Source organism: Sinohyriopsis cumingii, chromosome 7 (assembly GCF_028554795.1).
Source record: "Sinohyriopsis cumingii isolate HCF-2022 chromosome 7, ASM2855479v2, whole genome shotgun sequence".
In the NCBI taxonomy this organism is placed as follows: domain Eukaryota; kingdom Metazoa; phylum Mollusca; class Bivalvia; order Unionida; family Unionidae; genus Sinohyriopsis; species Sinohyriopsis cumingii.
This window is the reverse complement of record NC_142967.1, coordinates 42947283-42961690: the sequence shown is the minus strand read 5'-3', so window position 1 is coordinate 42961690 and position 14408 is coordinate 42947283. Positions and strand designations below refer to the sequence as shown.

Below are 14408 nucleotides of genomic sequence, written 5' to 3'. Positions count from 1 at the left end.
ATTCATTTATAACAGGGTAAAATTATTAACTTTATTCATTTATTACATGGTAAAATTTATTCATTTATTAAATGGTAAAATTATTATCTTTCTTCATTTATTACATGGTAAAATTATTAACATTCTTCATTTATTACATGGTAAAATTATTATCTTCTTTCATTTATAACATGGTCAAATAATAAACTTTATTTATTACATGTTAAATTATTAACTTTTTTCATTTAAAACATATTAATGCTCATAGTCGGAATATTACCAAAAGATGACCTTTGTTTAACATTGCCAAAGATGGCCTACGTTTAACATTGCTAAAAAGATTGCCTATGTTTACACTGCAAAAAGATGGCCTATGTTTACACTGCAAAAAGATGGCCTACGTTTAACATTGCTAAAAAGATGGCCTATGTTTAACATTGCCAAAGATGGCCTATGTTTTGTTTCAGCAAAATACCATATTTGCTGGCCTATAAGTTGATACCTTTTGGCCCAGAAGTCTGGACTTTGTCTTATACTCTGAATTAACTGATATATGGATTGTGTTGTTCAAATTGCTTTATCTATGTTATGTAACTTTTCATAAGTAAAACAAAAATATTTTCTTTCCAGAGTACAAAAATAATGTCTAAAGTATAATTATCATTTTGGGGATGAGATCAAGTACAAAAAATTATAAAACCCAACAATGACATATTTACATGCTCATCTGTATTACATTCATGTACATCAGCTGTAATTGTGCTAAAGCACCATGCACTAGTAATATATTTTGTTTTAATTTGATTACATATATGTGCATTAGAATAGACAAGTTAGAAAAAGAATAACCATGACAAAGACAGGTATTCCATCTCATCTTCCTTCTTGCATATCGTTACAAAATAAAATATGCAATCTGATGTTTAGTTACCTGAAAATTGTGACCTTAAAAGGGCAATTTTATACTCTGTATCAACTTATAGGATGGCAAATATGGTAATCAGCATTAGAAAATATTACAACGTGGGTATTCTTTATATCACGTCCTGGCAAAAAGTTTTATTTTAGAATTTAGCGTCATACATGCATTTCTTTGTTAAACCTTTATACCTGTACAAATTTTATGGTGATGTCTTCCATTTTTAAAGGTTAAAAGTGTCCGATTTCAACAATTTCCTTGTCTCTTGTCTCCACTCTTGACATCAAGCAACTTCATATTTTCTCCCTGACACTGCAACAATGAGATAGGTGGAACTGCATACTAACGCTATAATAAAGAGTTAGGTGGATGGATACTTTACTAATCCTGTGCAAGAAGACACTAACTACTTAGCATTTTGATGAAGTGTTGCAAATTTGTTTATTGAAACGATTTAATTTTCTTTCCATTTTTTTAAACTATTCCCAATTTTCTGATATTAGATGCTTTGATTTTGACGCAACTTGCATATTTATTTATATATCTGTCTATCTGTCTGTCTGCCAAAACATGGATCTGAAATGTACTCATTACTGTCCAGTAAACTGTGCAGGATAGGACAGTGTTTGATATAATGGTATTTCAAGTGTTTGCTGTCAACTTTATGACCTGTTTTGCAGCAATGATAATATTACATTTATGCATTTAAAATAATGTTTTATGGTAACTAATAATTAACTTATCTATCACCTCTGCGAAGATAACCACACCTTTTTCATTAGCATAGCATGACAAGAGCAGAGATAACCACGCCCTGTTTATTAGCATGGCATGACCATAGTGGAGACAACCACACCCTACTCATTAGCATAGCATGACCAGAGTAAATATACACTCCACCCCACTCATTAGCATAGCATGACCAGAGTAAAGATACACCACACACTACTTAGCAATAGCAAGACCAGAGTAAAGATACACCACACCCTACTCATTAGCATAGCATGACCAGAGTAAAGATACACAAACCCTATTCATTAGCATAGCATTGACAGTAAAGATAGCCACTCCCTATCATTAACATAGCATAACCAGAATGGAGATAACCATGCCCTGTTCATTTGCATTAAACAACCAGAGTAGAGATAATCACACCCTAACCATTAGCATAGCACAACCTGAGTAGAGATAATCACACCTACTCATTAGTATACAACACCCTATACTATCAAAGTAGTTGATGTTGTCTCTTAACCCACATGAATTTGGGTTAATTTTTTATACGGCATACTCAAATTTTCATTAAAGAAGGCAAAAAAGTTTCAAATTACAACAATCTGAATTTGTATATGATATACAGTGGCAGTCTGAAAGGTGAAGGACATCAGACCTGAATGTCCAACAAGCTGCCAGTGTGCTAGTTTATCAGATAATGCCCACACTTTGCCATAAATAGCAATGGTCAGTAGTCTATACAGGTATTGGCATGTGCTAGGGCTTGAGTGACTTACATCAATATCTAATCCTTAAATAAAATGAACTGAGTCACTCACACACTGAATTAGAGAGCCTCAGGAGGAAGACAACAAAGAACAGCTGTTTACATCATTAAAAACTGAATCTATTTTATCATTATAAAACTACACTGTATGGCAATATAAAAATCATCAAAATGGTCAACAAGCTGTTTCTGGAAATTTGTTATAAAACAAAACTGTGCTAATAAGGGCAAGTCAAATAATTTATTCTTGACTAACGGAATTGCATCATATTTCCTTCCATAAAGTCCCAAATTTAACACTCCTCCCAAAGACACACAATGTGGGACTGAACATCAAGAGGGAAATCAGTCCTTGAATCCTTATCATCACACCCTCATGGTTTTATGGGAAGTTTAACGAGACCGAAACAGGTAATCCCAGGTAAACAGGGCTCATAATTATCAACATTAACAAAGACCCCCTACAACTATTATAAAGATAAAAATCAGGTATGGTACACTTTTCAACATTCTGTGCTACAATCTGCTCTCACAACTCCATCAATCTGTGGTACGTTTAAAACATCATCATAATTATGGACAAATTTTCTGAAAAGCTGATATATTTGTATAAATATTTATGATGCCCCAAACCTCAACTTCAATATTTACCAAAAAAGATGCTCCCTAAACATCAACAAAATTGATATTTTAAATTGATTACCATATTTGACAAAATTTTCTCCTGAGTCCTGCCTTTTATAATTGCCCTACTGCAAAGCTGCACAGACCCAGACCGGACATTGTATATTGCACTGGCAGACCTGGGTCTGTGCAGCTCGTTAGGGTTAATCAGTAGAAGAAATGGCATAAACCCTTGTCTGCTGGCACCTTATGCAATGGTAGATCAGGATTTATGTTGTTTGCTATTGGACTCGACTCATAATATGTACTTGCTTATAAGTCGAGTCCGACTCCAAACTTGAAAACAATGGCAATATTTTATGTTAACCATCACTGTGTACATACAATCTATCAAATTTGATCTGTTTTGTTTTTGAAAAGTCACTTTAAAAGTTTTTCTGTTTTAGCAATGGCAACCATATCAGATGATGAATCAGCAAGATTTAATCAAATCTGAAAATCCTAAATGTCAGAATAGTTTCTGTCAAAATTTGTTAGTCATTTTTTTTAAAGAGGCTATAAAAATGTACAGTCGTTTTTCTTCTATTTTTAATAATGGAAGTCATATGTCAAGGCAAATTTTGTTGTTTCTATTTTTAGCAACTGAGTTCATCTTTGATTGTGCCTCGCCAAACTGATACCAAGATTAGCTGGAATTAGTCCTGCAATCCTTTGAGAAGAAGTTGAAAACTGCAACTGTCAATGGGTGACAGAATAATGATGCAGGATGCACACCAAAGGGCCATATTGCAAGCTCACTTGGCTTTATGACCAGGTGAGCACAAAAGAATACCCTCATCAACTAAACTCTGGAACTGTTACTCATGCAGCAAATTCATTATTTAAAGACTGTTTCAAGGTATTTGACAGAAAAGCTTACCCAATATTTGACTATCCATGTGTGTGTGTGTGTGTGTGTGTGTGTGTGAACAAAGAAAATTTGCTAATAATTGCACTAAGTAATAAAAATGTGTAAAATAAAACTCACCCTTTTTTGTGTGGAATGAAATATTTTAGATGTAAGGAGTACAACAGTCCAAAGTTAAATCCCAGCTGTAAAAATAATACTGTAATGTACATTGGATTGAGTCATCTGTACAGAATCCAACATTTACAGGTGAAATGAATATGATCTGAAAATCTCCCAAAACTGATTGATCACCAGTAGATCAAAATCAAACTGAACCGTGTGAAACTCAGTTTTTATCACTGTAATTCACAAATAAGATAAGGCAAAAGTACAAAATTCAACGCACAGTTTATGAACAGGAAATTAAGTACGAACAAATCTGCAATATGGCTATATCAATATTGATACAGTTGAATTAATAACCTCTGGCCAAACTGCACAGGTATGTCCTGACATATACACTAATATGGAATGACCAGATGGCATTTTATTCTCCCCTGGCCAAAACTGATCTAATCAGGAAACTACAGGCCTGAGTAGCCCTTAGAAAATTTGACATTTATTACAAAATCTGAAATTTCAAACATCTCCCCTCATGCAATGGTAATGTGGCATTATCTATTTTGACAAACTCTAGGATTTCTGAAATTAGTTCTCAGGGATCAAGAAATTATAATTTAATAGTGTGACAAACTACTTTTGGTTGCTAATACATCATGAATATCATGGATATAACGGATATCATAGATATAATGGATATCATGGATATCTGTATGATCTATTAGATAAAGTCACAAACATTCTCAGATGTGGACATACTGGTACATGTGTACTACTGTGAATTTGAAGACCTGTTCATCCTAAACCAACCTAAATTACCCCCATAATTAGGTCATTATGACCTAGTTTAAACTGTGTGCACATGCAAGCTATTTCTTTTTCTTTTTTCTTTATCTTTCCTTTTCTAAGATCAGAACAGAAGGTGGCTTCTGTATGAAATATAATTACTGATAACTACCCAAAATTACTTGTAAAAAAGTGCATTTTGAACAAATCAGATCTTTTCCAAAATCTTGTTATTGCCTACTGTTGACAAACATGCAATTAATGTCAGTATATGAGTTAACTACACTTGAAATATTTGGGCTTTGCTATGGCAGATTATCCCTGTATGAAAAAATACTTCAAGTGATTAAGAAAACCTGAGAATAACTTTAAAATTCTTTGCTTTCAAGCATGGGCACCCGCGGGATTTTTGGCGGGGGGGAGGGGCAGTCCATGACGGCCAGGAGAGTTAGTATAGTAAGCAGTCTGAAACTATAGCTAATATTTATTAAGCATATTGAAAAGAATTTTGTGACATATTTTCAGCTTCATTTACATGATTAAACTTGTCAGAATTTATACATATAAATATTTTGCAGGATGATTTCTGAGGGGGGTCACATGACCCCCCCTTGACCTATGCTGCGGACACCAATGCTTTCAAGACTACAATTAGAGATAACATCAGCATTCAACGACCAATGATTCATCATTGTTGTGCATTAAATGAATACAAATTGGCTCACTCTTGAATTAAGCAGTACATGTAATTCTTTCAAAGAATTATCTGGTGGACTAAGTGGTTAGAGTGTATGTCTTGGATGTGGTTTCCATCCCCAGCTGAGTCATACCAAAGTCTTATAAAAATGGTACTAGTTAACAACCTTGCTTGGCACTCTGCATTAAAAGTTCAGTGTTAAGACTGGTTGGCCTGGTGCCAGGATAATGTGACTGGGTGGGACATTATGATACATGCCTGCAGAATGATGCCCCAGTGCTGGACATCATTATAAACTGTCACACTGCAGACATCATAGTGATAAGACTGAAAAATGTTAAAGTTACATTAAAAATCCAAATGACATGCACACGCACACGCACACACACTCATATTTTTATGAGTCTAATCAGTCTGGGAGAATGTTTCAAAATGGAAATCTTAAAATAAAATTTTGTTAGTATGAAATTCTCCTTCTAAATCAGCAGTAATTGAATTTGTGAGATTTACACAATTCGGTAAGTCAAACAAAACAGCTAAATTATTGTTAGATCATTACTGCTAATGGGATATTTTCCACCAGTATTTTCATGTACAAAAGTTTTTTGTAAAAATATACAATTATATGCTTTCATGCATCTACATGTATTAAATTAATTTTAAATTCTGTCAAAGCAGGTTTCTGCACATGTTTACTGGCATTATTTTCTTTTATTAGGTCAAGAAGATAAATAATAATACCAATCACAAAGTTTATTTTAACACTGCCAACTTACGAAAAGATTTGATTTTAATAGATTATCAACCTGCATTGCTTATCATGAAACATTTTTTGCATCTCAAGATTTTCACGGGATAATTAAATCCATAAACCATGTCCAACACCTACATCATGTGGAACAAAATCATACAAATGGTCTTCATCTGTTTGAATTCCTTTAGTCTTGATATGATTGCAGACAATAACAGTATCATAACAAATACTATATATACTTGCTGATAAGTCAACTGCAAACAGCACAGACCCAGATCTGCTGGGGCACAAATGTGCAGTTTGTTAGGAAGAATCAGTAGATCAAACAACATATACCCTGATCTGCAGGTGACTTATGCTTTGTCAGATCAGAATCTTTGTTGTTTGCAGTTTTACTTGTCTTATAAACAAGTACAGATGGTAAAGCATCAGGCAAGGCTTAAACCACTGGAGTATCCAAACCATGTTTTTTGTGGTTTTTAACAGTTTTTTTTTGAAGTGTAGCCCTGTTTCAGGAATTTCAAAGAATGTATCCAAGAACTATTACAAAGTACAAAAACTTGTGAAATACTTTTTTAAATATTACAAATAGTAATTTGGTGAAATAGTTAAAACGTGCATAACTCTTTCTGACCAGTGATGTATGTATACATCCTACTGGTATGAAATCTTTATGAAAAGTCTGCATATGTTCAACAAACTTTATTATACAAAATTTAAAATGTTTTCACCAAGGAAACGTAACAATATGTCTGGACTGGGTATAATATCAATTTAAACAAGCCAACCATCTTGTCATTCCAAGAAATCATGTTACACAAATGTAACATACAAACATCACACAATGAAGTGTGATAACTACAAGAACTAGAAATATGCTCATGGAACACAAATGCCCCAACACAGGGTCTGGGAAACCGACCTATGCATAAAACTTAATGAGATGTTCATGCAACAGACAGGGGAATAATTACATTTACTTTCAACATTTCTGGTGGGGCATACAAAGAGAGAGATATATATATATATATATATATATATATATATATATATATATATATATATATATAAAAAGAGAGAGAGAGAGATTGAGAGAGAAATTTGTATTAAGAGAATACTGTATTCAATATTTAATTACTTTCTTCCTTCACTTAAAGCACAATACGCAGTCCACATATTTTAGTTGGGTACCATAAATGAGTTCAGTATTATACTTGAACACAAAGTGAGTCAGCAAATTTTAACTACAGTAAAACTTGTCTTGATAAGACCATCCCTTCAGCCAACAAAACACGGTCTTTCAAGATAGATGGGCATAAACTGCACATTTATGTACATAAAAACTCTGGTCTCTCAAAACAGTTGGGCTCTCTTAGTGGTCATCCTCTAACTTCAGTTATACTGTATTGAAAACAGTTGGGCTCTCTTGGTGGTCATCCTATAACTTCAGTTATACTGTGTTGAAAACAGAATCATGTAAATACAGATTGATCATGTACACAAGCACAAATGACTAAATAACTTCCCAATATTGGAATTGTTTTTTTTAAATGTTAAAATACATTAGGTTCACATAGAAAACAAACACATTACTCAAATCAACACAAGTTTCCACTGATGTAAAAAGGACATACTGTTTCTGATAAAATCCCACATATGTAAAAAAAAAGGCATGTCATAATATCCACAGCGTAAATAAGACATTTCTTAATATCCCACAAATTTAAACAAAAAATGACGTGTATATCATAAAACCCCTTATTTCACTAAGATATATAATTATATCCCACAGATGTAAATGAGACGTGAATGTCATAAAAATCCCACAGATAAAAAAAAGACATACATGTAATAAAATCCCTTATGTGCATAAGATATGTTATTAAATCCCATGGATGTAAAAAGACATGTCATAAATTCCCACAGATCTAAAAATAGACATTCACATTATGTCATAAAATCACACATGCAAAAAAGATGTCATAAAATCCTTTGTGTGAATAAAACATGTAATTCAATCCCAGAGATGTAAATAAGACATGTAAGGCATAAAATCCCACTGATGAAAAAAGACATGTCCATCATAAAATCCCATAGATGAAAAATGACATGTCCATCATAAAATCCCACTGATGAAAAAAGACATGTCCATCATAAAATCCCACTGATGAAAAATGACATGTCATGAAATTATATTTAAATTTTAATAGTGTATTATCATTTTTAAACTGAAAATGTAAATCTATCTGAGTTGAATACAAGTGTGGACTGTGATATAAAGATAAGCAAATTCTATTTATTTCTCTAAATTTCACTATTATATCATACGTCACATTTAAGGAGGTAACAGCTGTATTTTAAAATTTTACATCAGTGACACTTAAAATTAATAATTTTTCTCTGACAAGTTTTAGAGGAATGTGTGCTAAATTAAAAAAACATATCTGACATAACAAAGGGAGATAATATATGTGCTGTTTTCGTATTTGATCCTTTTTTAAATATCTGTGGATAAACATCAGGATTGAGGCTGACACTAATGACATGTCAATATGACCTTCCAGATGAATATACATGCATTCATGAGTCCTGCCCATTTGAGAAATGCGTACTGCAGTCCATGTATCATGGCATAAGGCCTCTATCTGCTTCATTTGAGAAATGGGTATTGCTATGCATGTACCATGGCATAAGGACCCTGCCTGGTTAATTTCAGAAATGAGTATTGCTATGCATGTACCATGGCATAAGAACTCTACCTGGTTCATTTGAGAAATGGGTATTGCGGTGCATGTATCATGGCATAAGGACCCTGCCTGGTTCATTTGAGAATTGAGTATTGCTATGCATGTATCATGGCATAAGGACCCTGCCTGGTTCATTTGAGAAATGGGTATTGCAGAGCATGTATCATGGCATAAGGACTCTACCTGGTTCATTTGAGAAATGGGTATTGCTATGCATGTACCATGGCATAAGGACTCTGCCTGGTTCATTTGAGAAATGAGTATTGCAGTCCATGTATCATGGCATACGGACCCTGCCTGGTTAATTTGAGAAATGGGTATTGCAGAGCATTTATCATGGCATAAGGACTCTACCTGGTTCATTTGAGAAATGGGTATTGCTATGCATGTACCATGGCATAAGGACTCTGCCTGGTTCATTTGAGAAATGAGTATTGCAGTCTATGTATCATGGCATACAGACCCTGCCTGGTTCATTTGAGAAATGGGCATTACTATGAATGTACCATGGCATAAGGACTCTGGTTCATTTGAGAAATGAGTATTGCAGTCCATGTATCATGGCATACGGACCCTGCCTGGTTCATTTGAGAAATGGGTATTGCAGAGCATGTATCAAAGCATAAGGACTCTGCCTGGTTCATTTGATAAATGGATACTGAGTGCATGTATCATGGCATAAGGACCCTGCCTAGTTCATTTGCAAAATGATTATTGCAGTCCATGTATCACGGCATAAGGACTCTACCTGGTTCATTTGATAAATGGGTATTGCTATGCATGTACCATGAGTGTCTTTGTATAACATAAAGACCCTGGCTGGTTCATTTCCCAGCTTAACCAAAGCTGTGAGATAGTCTGCTAGTAGCTTCCTGTGGGTTAGTCATTCTTCCTGGACTCTTTCTGCACTTAATATATTGGCTGCCATGTATAGCCTATCATGTGCTGAAAAATGGTGTTAAATCTGGCTCCACCCACTCTTCCATTTTACAATCAGTGATAGGAAATACTTTCTACCAGATTTTTCACCAAAAGCAAAACTACAGGAATGCTACTAAATTTTGCTGTAATATGTCTTTTAACCTGAACTTAATGAACTACTATGTAGACCTTGCGATCATGAAGAATGTATTCCAAACTTATAATAACCAGAGGTTAAGTTAGGTGTAGTGGTAACTCTATTCTAACACCACAGCACTAGCCTCTGGCTTGGTTTCATGGTGGACCCATTAAGTGTTATCACCTAATTGTGTCAGTCTTTGGTGCTAGGCTAAACCAGCTGTCATCAAGTCATGGAGATTCCTATCTCCAAACTCTGTCTAACCAGGTAGCGATCCTCTCTGAAAGGAGTACAGGTAGGTATATCAGTCAAGAAATTCAAACGGAGTTGTATCAGAGAGAACTTTGTGCATTAAGGGTGAAAAGGTTGAACATTTTAACAGTAACACTTTTCCCATTTTTTTTAATGCATTGTTGTTGTTTTTATTTCCTCCATGACAATGCTTATCACCATCCTATACCACAACCATCTGGGAGCAGTATTTCAAACTGATATCCAAAATATTCTATTTCTTTTAATTTTGAAATGCAATGCCATGCTTGTTGTACAAATGTATGTGTGTGTGATTTGGATTTTAATGTATTTTTTTAAAAACAATTCAGTCACATCACAATGATGTCTGCAGTGTGGCAGTTTATAATGATGTCTAGCACTGGGGCATCATGCTGCCCGGCTGTACTTTTTCCATCGTATACTCTGGAAAAGGATGGAATACGATGGAAAAACATGGAAAACCCTGGAAAATGATGGAAAAATGAAATATTCTCCAGAATTTAGCATGGAAACCCTGGACATTGTGCATGGAAAATGCTGGACATGCCTGGAAAATGCTGGACATTTTGGACTTTGAAATTTTTCAGCATGGAAAACCCTGGAAAACGATGGACATTTTGGACTTTGATTTTTTTCAGCATGGAAAACCCTGGAAAATGATGGACATTTTGGACTCTGAATTTTTTTCAGCATGGAAAACCCTGGAAAAGCATGGACAGTTTAGACTTAGAATTTTTTGGATAAATTTCAGCATGGAAAACCCTGGAAAAGGATGGACAGTTTGGACTTAGAATTTTTGGGATAAATTTCAGCATGGAAAACCCTGGAAAAGAACTTAGTCAATTTTCAAGATTGGTACAAAGAATTATTTTGAATTACCTAAAGAAAGAGCAATCATGACTAAACTGCGCTGTAACACAGATTTTTGAACTTGAAACTAAACTATTATTTCAAACCTATGATAAATATATACTGAGAAATAGAGGACACAAGTCAGATAAACAAACTAAACCATACACACACACACACACACTTGACCCCTGCTTTAAAAAAACAAACTACAAGTGTTGAAGTAGTACATCATTTATTGTATGTACCACATATGTAATTAAATGTTCATTATCAAAAGAACATCACTATACAAAAATGTTGGTGTAACACAAACTATACATGTATGAAAAGATATCCTGAAAAATTAGTTAAATCCTGACCAGAAAATATCTGGTGCATATAAAATCATAAATATGTCCAAATCTGTTCACCACTCGAGCTTGACACTACAGTGTATAAGTATGAAATTCTGCTGCGCAATGGTGAGAGCCATTTTAGTCCTTTTCATGATGATTGGGGAGAACAGTACCATAAATGGCATTTCCAATTTCAACAACAATAATAGGTTCTCGAAGACACTTGATCCTATTTTTGATGATGAAAGGAAGTCTTCTTTCTTGTCAGAGCCAACTTCATTCCAAAGAGATGTTTGCTCATAATTATTAGTTATGTACACCTGTACAGCCCCCAGTTTCACACATTTCTTCTTTATCGGAGCACAATTTTTTGCAGATCCCACAATAAAAATTGTATTTGAGATACATTGTACTCCTTACTGAATTCACATTTTTCCTTCAAATCTTTGACAATTGTCAATCCTGTGTTTGCTGAAGGAAGATGCAACTGAATTAAGTCCAAAAAGTCACATATTTAGCATCTGACAAATTATGTCTTGTTGGCAAAGCCCCAAGGACAATAACATGTTCAGACTTTGTGATTTCACTACAATATATATCTTGTTATGGGGCTATGACATAAAGTGGGGGATCTGTGACATGAGATGGGTAAGACTGAGTTGCTTCATTCACCTGATGATACTGTTCATTGTCTGAACTTGATTAAAACTCTACTTTCTTCTGAGTCAGATGAAAAACTCATGTCACTGTCACCATATCTAGTTGGTTCATCTGTTGATATTCTCATTATATTTGAAGATTAGTATTACGTACAGTCACCAATTTCATAATATCCAAGACCAACAGAACTGGATTCACCTAGATCAACAACACTGTAATGAGAAATACAAATTTTAGTGAACATGTATAATTCATATTAAAATCTTAACATTCAAACATTATTGTTTTGTTGTGGGAACTGAATATGTACAGTTAATATTACACTGTTACAGTAGTTTAGTTTGACAAATCCAATGTTAATGCATGCATCATTTAAACATGGGTAATGCAAACATGATACACAATGAATGCATGTAAATGACAAGTAATTGATACACAATAATATACTCAATTATACAAAGTACATGTGATACAACATACACTTCATAAATGTATGTGATGTTTTCAGAAAAACAACTCAAGTTTCATAACATTTTAGGGCATTATAAGAAAAATGAAAGTAAAAATTATATTTAACATTTTAAATAATTAAAAACTTAAGTATGACAATGCATAACAATAAATTATTATATCTTGTTCTGCAAGAATCAATACTGATCAGATATTTCCTGGAATTTCTGTAATTGGCTGATTTGGTTAAATATGGTGTACATTGTGCATATATTGTGTATGGTGTGTTGGATAACCCATACAGAGTGAATGTTCTGTTCAAACACGTACACTGAATATTCTGTCTGTAAATCTGAATGATTTCACCATATACTCAGAATTTGTTGAACTCTGAAAATTCCACTTAGTGTTGTATAGTGAAATTTGTTTATTCCTTAAATTATTGATATGATAATGAAACTGTGTTTAAGATATGAGCCATGTTAAGCTGTGAATGTACTAGGTAAGAACAGATGTATAAAGAATAATGCTTATCTTCACACAAATAAACATTGTTGTGGAAGACAGCTGCAGACATTATTTAAAATGTAAAAAAGCTCTCTATTACTCCTGGAATTACCATTGTTTTCTCTTCCTCCAGTACATAGTGCTTTTAGGAATGGACTTTGTGGAATTAACTTCAAACTGCTTATATATTTTGTCCTGAACACCAGTACCTGTAATACACAAACAGCATTCAAACGTTTACAGACTGTACAGTCAGACTGATTAAAACATTAACATATCGTTCAAAAATCATCTTCATGGTAAAACTTGTGTACATTTTAATCTTGCTAAGATTAATGTGAAATTTTTCAAAATTTCTTTTTCCAGGACTTAAGTTACTTAAGTTATGATTTTACTTATATATGTAGCAGTCTGAAAATTTAGCAGTAACCTAAAGACCTTTTTGGACTAGATCTACAAATACTCAAGAAATTCACAACTTTATCATAATACCAGAGCAGTCCCTGTTTGGGCTTACATGTATCACTGGAGTTAACATTTCCAAGACTGACAATTACAAGGTTATGGCTGTTAAAATAAAATTCCACAAATTAGGTTGCTTTGAAAGTTATATATACATATATATTGAAAAACAAAAATACCTACTCTAATTTTACAACTGGTGCAAAAGGAAACTTGTTTTTGACCTTGTATATCTTTTCACATTTATTGAAATACTTGCTTACAATTTAATTACCAGTCATACATATATAGTGTTGGGCGGTTAATCATATAGTCAGTTTATACTTGGGCAAACGAGATAAAGTCGAGACTCCGTTTATCTCATACTCACCTATAATATTTGGGTGTCCAATTTGTGTTGTCTTTCCATTTGTGTTCCACACCTCGACACGATATTGCCTCTTGGTCGTAAACTTTGTCTTCTAAAACCACTTTACTGTAAACCAATCATTCCCCAACATATCCAAATCACGGCGTTGGTATCCGATGTATATATATTAACTCCTTAGATAAATCATAAATCAAAAGAGAACAAAATGTCTCATTTTTCTGTCAAGTATTCGCCTTCGCGTATCGGAGTCACGTTTTTGTCACGCAGAAATAGCCGAGGTTGTTCCGTATGATGATGGCTGATGAAGCTGACTATGATGGGATATAAAATTAAGAACTTATTTTTTTCTAACCAATTACTACATTGAAAAAGCCGGCATATTTCGATTTCATGCGTTAGAACCAAATTTTCTGTAAAAAGAAA

The 14408-nt window shown here is 33.8% G+C and overlaps 1 protein-coding gene and 1 long non-coding RNA gene across 3 annotated transcripts in view; both read right to left on the bottom strand.

The window, feature by feature from the left end:
* The window catches only part of LOC149795109 (uncharacterized), a 281949-nt gene that overhangs the window by 183987 nt on the left and 83554 nt on the right, over nt 1-14408 (bottom strand). The window lies entirely within an intron of this gene.
* Nucleotides 11417-14196, bottom strand: LOC149795111 (uncharacterized). The gene is made up of 3 exons (XR_016422259.1): nt 13986-14196; nt 13266-13362; nt 11417-12408 (listed from the first exon to the last, which is right to left on the bottom strand). It is a non-coding gene; the product is annotated as an uncharacterized LOC149795111 (long non-coding RNA).